This window comes from Malus domestica, chromosome 17 (assembly GCF_042453785.1).
Source record: "Malus domestica chromosome 17, GDT2T_hap1".
NCBI lineage: Eukaryota > Viridiplantae > Streptophyta > Magnoliopsida > Rosales > Rosaceae > Malus > Malus domestica.
This window is the reverse complement of record NC_091677.1, coordinates 21,375,169-21,383,159: the sequence shown is the minus strand read 5'-3', so window position 1 is coordinate 21,383,159 and position 7,991 is coordinate 21,375,169. Positions and strand designations below refer to the sequence as shown.

At 39.7% G+C, this 7,991-nt stretch overlaps 1 non-coding gene across 1 annotated transcript; it reads right to left on the bottom strand.

The window, feature by feature from the left end:
* Positions 1 to 3,188: 3,188 nt before the first annotated feature.
* On the bottom strand, positions 3,189 to 3,259 carry TRNAG-GCC (transfer RNA glycine (anticodon GCC)). The gene has a single exon. It is a non-coding gene; the product is annotated as a tRNA-Gly (tRNA).
* Between the last annotated feature and the right edge of the window lie 4,732 nt (positions 3,260 to 7,991).

The window sequence follows — 7,991 nt, the reverse complement described above, 5'->3', positions numbered from 1 at the left end:
CTAAAGGAAAAGACAGGGAAAAAGCATGATATGGGATACTCTTGCTTTTAACCCTGATGATATGAGATATTCTTGCTCTAGTATAGCTTGTTTGCAGAGGTATTATCGGGGGGAAAGAAAGATGAATATTTCGAAAGGCTTCGTTAGGAGTGCCCTCTCAGATATGAGGAAGGGTTAAGCATTTTTGCAGGTCTTCCTGTCCGTTGGGGATGGAGGTCGACATATATAGGAGTCTCCCTAACAACAAGTAGTAATGCTATTCCTTTACCCTGCTTGGTCATAGCACGGTAGTGGGAGCTGCCAGCTTCACATGTTTTAACTCTGTCAGAGCACTTTGAAAAAGTGGTATGTGGTATCTGGCTCTCGAGATTCGGAGAACAATGCTTCTTCGATTTTTGAGAAAGCAATCATGCTGGGGGTCTGGCTCTCGAGATTCGGGGAGCAGTGTCTTTTCGATTTTTGAGAAAGTAAACATGTTGGGAGTCTGGCTCTCGAGATTCGGAGGGCGGTGCCTCTTCGATTTTTTAGTAAGCAATCTTGTTGGGAGTGTTTTCTCGGATGTGAGTAAAGGTTGGGCATGTTTGCTAGTCTACCTTGCCACGAGGCACATAGGTTGACACACAGGGACTTTCCAATTATCCAGCAGTGGTACTGTTCCTTTACCCTTGTGGGTAATAATATGGTAGCTAGACCTTCAAAATTTATGTGTCTAAACTTTGGTAGTGTTGTTTCTTTGCTATTCTTTTACCTTTCTTGGTCAGAGCGATGTAGTGGGAGCTACAAGCTTCACGTGCTCAACTTTGGCAGAGACTTTGGCAAAGTTATCTGTGGTACCCATGAGCTATTGTTGCGTGTGGGAAGTGGGTGATTGAACAGTAAGATTCATGTGCTTTCGACTTCACTAGAAGTCTTCGACAGAATGCCCATAATTTCCGCAAAGCTGAGTGTGCATGTGACAGGTGCTGACAAGGCTAGAAAAGTAGGTGCCTCTTCGATTTCTGAGATCGGCCCTCGTGATCTCTGAGCAGCCCAGCTTTTGAGAAAGCGAGCGCCTCTTCGATTGATTCGGAGAACGATGCCTCTTCGATTTTTGAGAAAGCAATCATGCTGGGGGTCTGGCTCTCGAGATTCGGGGAGCAGTGTTTCTTCGATTTTTGAGAAAGTAATCATGTTGGGAGTCTGGCTCTCGAGATTCGGAGGGCGGTGCCTCTTCGATTTTGGAGCAAGCAATCTTGTTGGAAGTGTTTTCTCGAATGTGAGTAAAGGTTGGGCATGTTTGCTAGTCTACCTTGCCACGAAGCACAGAGGTTGACACACAGGGACTTTCCAATTATCCAGCAATGGTACTGTTCCTTTACCCTCTCTTCGATTTTTGAGAAAGTAGTCATGTTGGGAGTCTGGCTCTCGAGATTCGGAGGGCGGTGCCTCTTCGATTTTGGAGCAAGCAATCTTATTGGGAGTGTTTTCTCGAATGTGAGTAAAGGTTGGGCATGTTCGCTAGTCTACCTTGCCACGAGGCACAGAGGTTGACACACAGGGACTTTCCAATTATCCAGCAGTGGTACTGTTCCTTTACCCTTGTGGGTAATAATATGGTAGCTAGACCTTCAAAATTTATGGGTCTAAACTTTGTTAGTGCTCTTTCTTTGCTATTCTTTTACCCTTCTTGGTCAGAGCGATGTAGTGGGAGCTGCAAGCTTCACGTGCTCAACTTTGGCAGAGAACTTTGGCAAAGTTATCTGTGGTACCCATGAGCTATTGTTGCGTGTGGGAAGTGGGTGATTGGACAGTAAGATTCATGTGTTTTCTACTTCCCCAGAAGTCTTCGACAGAATACCCATAATTTCCGCAAAGCTGAGTGTGCGTGTGACAGGTGCTGACAAGGCTGGAAAAGTAGGTGCCTTTTCGATTTCTGAGATCGGCCCTCGTGGTATCTGAGGAGCCCAGCTTTTGAGAAAGCGAGCGCCTCTTCGATTTCTGAGATCGGCTTTCATGGTCTTTGAGCAGCCCAACTTTTGAGAAAGCAAACATCTCTTCGATTTATGAGATCACCCTCGTGGTCTCTAAGCAGCCCAGCTTTTGAGAAAGCAAACGCCTCTTCGATTTCTGAGCAGGCGCCTCTTCGATGTCTGAAGCTCTGTCGAGTGCAGCTTTTTATAGGGGCTGGCATTAAGTTCCAAAGCACACTTGAATCTCCACCAGTAGAAGCTCCATTCTTGCACTTCTAAGATCTTGATTTGTCCGACTTCTTCTCTCTTCAACACCTTTGAAAATGTCTGGCCCCTCCGACCGTCGTTTTGACTTGAACCTTGTTGAAGAGGCAGCCCCGCCTTCTCCAGACAACATATGGGGCCCATCCTTCGTCTCCCCTACTGGTCCTCTTACCGTTGGGGATTCCGTGATGAAGAATGATATGACCGCTGCGGTGGTGGCCAGGAACCTTCTCACTCCCAAAGATAACAGACTACTTTCCAAACGGTCTGATGAGTTAGCTATTAAGGATTCGCTGGCTCTCAGTGTTCAGTGTGCAGGTTCTGTGTCTAATATGGTCCAACGCCTATTTGCTCGAACCCGCCAAGTTGAATCATTGGCGCCCGAAGTGATGAGTCTCAAACAGGAGATTAGAGGGCTCAAGCATGAGAATAAACAGTTGCACCGGCTCGCACATGACTATGCTACAAACATGAAGAGGAAGCTTGACCAGATGAAGGAAACTGATGGTCAGGTTTTACTTGATCATCAGAGATTTGTAGGTTTGTTACAAAGGCATTTATTGCCTTTGTCTTCTGGGGCTGTACCGCGTAATGAAGCTCCAAATGATCAACCTCTGATGCCTCCTCCTTCTAGGGTTCTGTCCAGTACTGAGGCTCCGAATGATCCCCCTTCGATGCCTTCTCTTTCTGGGGCTCTACCGACTGTTGAGACTTCTCCTAAGCAACCTTTGTGAAGGCTCCATCTTGTTTGTTTATTTTGACTCATGTATATGTACATATTTGTAGCTTATCGGGGATATCAATAAATAAGTTTTCCTTCATTTCAACGTATTGTGTTAATGTTCTGGATTCATTTTCATAAGGATTCGACGTGATCATAGAGTGCCGGCTGTCGACTACCTGACGCCCTCCCCCTCCTCCTTTATCCGGGCTTGGGACCGGCAATGTAAAATTACATAGGCGGAGTTAAAGAAATGCACCAGCCGGGAATCGAACCCGGGTCTGTACCGTGGCAGGGTACTATTCTACCACTAGACCACTGGTGCTAATGTGCATCAATTCTTCTAATAAATAGTTAAATACTTGTTTGATATAACAGTGTACACGTTTCATTATACTTAAGTTGAAAATTGAATGAGGTTAAGTTTTCACAATAAACTAAGCAGAAATAGGAGAAGTTGTTCAAATCCTTATAAATCTTGGCAAAACCTAATAAACTTTTGATGTGAGAATTGAATGAAGTTGATTTTCATCATAAAAATAAACTAAATAGAATATGAGAAGTGATTTAACTCATTATATAAACACTGACAAAACGTGCTAAATTTTTTACGTGAGATATTTCTTCACATCCTCAAAAGAATACGCCTTCCCATTGTCGTATAAACAAACAAATACTATTTTAGACTAGAGTTTGGTGAGTTGAATTGAAAATTGGTTCTTTATGCATAATTTGCATTAAAATATTCATATCTAATTTCAAACAGTTACCAGTATAACTGGATAATGATATATACACAAATCTTAGCCACTATTCACTACATCACTGCCAGTATTGTTCTTGCTCACCACATAGCCATTTTATTTCTATCCTAGGGCCACCATCAATCACAACTCTATATTATCAAGACATTATTTTAGATATGAGCTTCCTTGCACCTCAAGGAACATAATCCAAAGATAAAGATTGGATTATTTTTTCTCGAGATATGGCTTTTTTTTTTTTTTTTTTTTTTAAGTTTAAGCAAATGATATATTCGCCAGGAGAACACAAAATTTATAAATGCATTTATTTTGATACAATCAATTCTCTGATTTTTTTTTTCATATATTTATATCAAGAGCTAAACAAACTCTAGGGAAATAATAATTAATTTAAAAGCAAAAATATGATCTCCAAAAGGCACCCGCATGCTGGCAATGGGGTCTTAGGAGCATGCATGAAGGGAAAATAAAAGACATGGACCGTCGTAAATTAATATTTTACAAAATTAGTAACGTATTGTTCATTTTACATGGACCATTGCACGTAATTAATGTATGTTTTTATAAGTTATTGGAGTATTATTTGTCGTGATCTTATTTATTGAAGTTAGTCTTGTGAAGTTTGGCATCTATATTCGTCGCAAAACGAGTTTTGTAGATGAGCTCTTTGCCCATTGTGTTTATACTGCAATTTGGATTTCATCCATTTTGAGAAAGCTTCTCTTTATTGTCTGTTACTGACTGTTAGTATAGTTAAGTCGCTCGACCTCGTGATATTATTATATAATTTTTGTTTTCTATCACGTTGTATACCCTTTGTCAACCAAAACAAAGAGTGTTAATCGGACCAACAAGTAAAATAATGGCAATAATCATGAAGGAAAGTAGTCATGGTCAGAGAGCCCCCTGGAAAGTTAGACAGCCGGCCAAACTTTTTCTAATCAAAGTAGTTGGCCGACTTTTGCTTAGCCTTTGTAGGAAGCGGCATGTTTTGTTAAACTTTGTAGGAAGACCAAGTATTAGGAAAGAAGAGTTCGCAACCATGCATTTCTTTACTCTCATGATGTAAATATATTATTGTAATTTGTGACAAAACAAAAGGTCTCGAAAAACAACTATATAATATTCAAAAGAGAAAGAAGATGTTGTTGAGCTTAACTCTATTCAAAGAAGAAAACTTTTCTACAGATCTATTTGTGACTTTGCCATGGTTGATGAGACTAAACTTTTTATATATTTTTTCAATAACTTATTGAGCTTAGGACTAGTTTAGTAATGTTGTGCTTTAAAAAAAAATGCTTCTGTTGTGCTGTGAAAATAAACAGATGTGAAATAAAGTAGTAATGTGTTTGGTAAACTATAGTTGTAAAGGTACTTTTGGCAAAAAAAGAAATATTACAGTGTTTGGTAAATCTTTTTATAAAACAACTGTAATTGTGTAAAATAACCAAAAAGAGCATAATACTATATGTGCTATTAATTTAAATGTTTGACAAACAAAGATCAATTTTTAAATATACTTTGCCACTAGCAGAGCCACGGTAAGGGCTACCCTGGGCTATAGCCCAGGTAGCTAGTGAAAAATAAAATTTTACATGTAAATTTAATTGATTTTTTAATGTAGCCCACCATATATTTAGTCATTAATCCGAATTCTCACAGTTTAATTATATAAAATTATATAATACAATTTACAAATCATCTCTTCTTCTTACATCCTTTTTCTCATCACTTCTTGTAAATGTATATGTTTGAATTTGTTTGAATTTTAGCACGTATTTATTTAATAACGAAAATTCTTGGCTCATCTTTTGAAAATTTTCTTAAGCTAGCTGATACTGTGAAAAATATAGTATCAAGTTTCTTTGTTTATAAAGATTTTAAATCTTTAAGCTAGCCCACCCGGTGAAAAATTCCTAGCTCCGCCATTGTACTTTGCTGTAAAATATTTTATCTTAATTTAAATATATTCCAAATACTAATTAGTACGACAAATTACTTCAAAATATTAAAATCTTTCAAATAGAATGGTAAGAATCATTAGAAGATCTTCAATAATAATTTTTTTTCTATTTTAGCTAGCCAAATGACATAATGCTATTATTTTTTTTAGCCAAAAGAACCATACATAGAAAACCCTTTGATACAACCATTCCTACCATAATCAAAACGAAGAGCATCTAAAGCAAAAGGAGGAACATGATGCTCCCACAAATGACAACCAGTTATTAGAAGACCCTAACGAGCAAAGGTATCTGCAACAAAGTTTGCCTCTCTAAAGATATGGTTCCAATAGATGATACTAAATTTGGTCAGTGTCCATTTAATATCTTCAATGGTATGCTCTAGATTCCACATCATCGAGCACACTCCCTGCACAGCCTGGATGACCAGCTTAGAATCGCCTTCCACCGTGATCTTCGACACACCTTTTCTAAGGGCAAACATTAGACCCTCTCTTAGACCTTTAGCTTCGACTTCGAAAATAATGGCTCAGTCAAGATTTAAATCCCCACTAGCAATAAGAATTTCATTATGTTCCCTGATGGCAAAGCTATCCGCTACCTTGACCTCGACTATAGAACCATCAAAATTTAATTTAACAAAATCCTTATCCGGTGGATGCCATTTAATAATTGTCAATTCATCATTTGAAATCTTCTTAGTACACTTGTTGATGCACAAAACCGAAGGGGTCTTGGAACAACATAAATCCGACCATGAAATTGCAAGAAAGTAAAGAACACAAGATGTATCGTGGTTCACCCTAATGTTTGGGCTACGTCCACACTGATGTTGATTGTATTTCTCTCTAACTGTATGTATGGATTACAAGGGTGAGGGGGAGTCCCCCAGAGAAAGATAGGGTTTGAGAGAGCTTCTCTGTGAGGATGAGAGCTCTGAATATGAAAGCCTCTGTTTGGGGATCTCAGGCCTCCTCATTGTGAAGGTAAGGAGTCCCTTTTATAGATTAAAGGCTCCTCACTTATTACATATTTACCCTTTCATTTATTACATAATTACACTTAAATCCCCCGAGTATTTATACGAGATCTAAATATAGAGGCCCTAAGTATGGTACAAACAGTAGCCCCCCAAGTCTTCAGTCAAGAGAGTCTTTTGGCTGGAGACTTGAAATTCAGTCCATGTGTGGGCCGAAGTAACTAGATGTCGTCTAGAACTAATACTCGATATGAGGCGGTGCCCAATCTGAAATGATGCTCAACTAGAAGTAGCACATGTTGCGAGGTTGATTTGCTTGTGGCTTATGTTGCCTTGGTTGCCTCGACTTTGTGGCGTTGAAAGTGAGGGAGTCCCTTTTATAGAATAAAGGCTCGCTCTTTAATACATAAATGATGGGCTAAAGTTGATGCTCGTGGCAAGGCGGTTACTCAGCAGGCGGCGATACTCTCTAATGATGGTGAAGGAGTCCCTTTTATAAAATAAGGGCTCGCTCTTCAATACGTAAGTGATGGGCTAGAGTTGATGCTCGCGGCGAGGTGGTTGCTCAACAAGCGGCGATGCTCTCTAATGATGGTGAGAGAGTCCCTTTTATAGAATAAGGGCTCGCTCCTCAATACATAAATGATGGGCTAGAGTTGATACTCGCGGTGAGGCAGTTGCTCAGCGGGTGGCGATGCTCTCTAATGATGGTGAGGGAGTCCCTTTTATAGAATAAAGGCTTGTTCCTTAATATATAAATGATGGGTTAAGAGTGATGCTCGCAGCGAGGCGGTTGTTCAGCTGGCGGCGATGCTTTCTAATGATGGTAAGGGAGTCTTTTTTATAGAATAAGGGCTTGCTCCTCAGTACATGAATAATGGGTGCTTTCTAATGAAAGTGAGGGAGTCTCTTTTAAAGAATAAGGGTACGCTCCTCAGTACATAAATAATTGGCTAAGTCCCCCAAGTATTTTTTATGAGGCCCAATATATGGTACATAGTGTAGTCCCCTAAGTCTGCAATCAATAGAGCCTGTTGGCTGGAGACTTCAAATTCAATCTATGTATGGGCCGAAGTGGCGGTTGTTCGGAGGTGGTCTTTGTATACCATGCACTGAAGCTTTGTAGGTGAAGCTTTGGAGCTTTTGTAAATGAAGCTTTTGAAGTCGGATCTTTGTATATGAAGCTTTCGAAGCTGATTGACATGAGTGATGCTCATGAATGTTTATGTAGATTTGACATGAGTGATGCTCATGGGTGTTGACATGAGTGATGCTCATGAATGTTGACATGAGTGATACTTATGAATGTTTATGTATGATTGACAAGAGTAATGCTCATGAATGTTTATG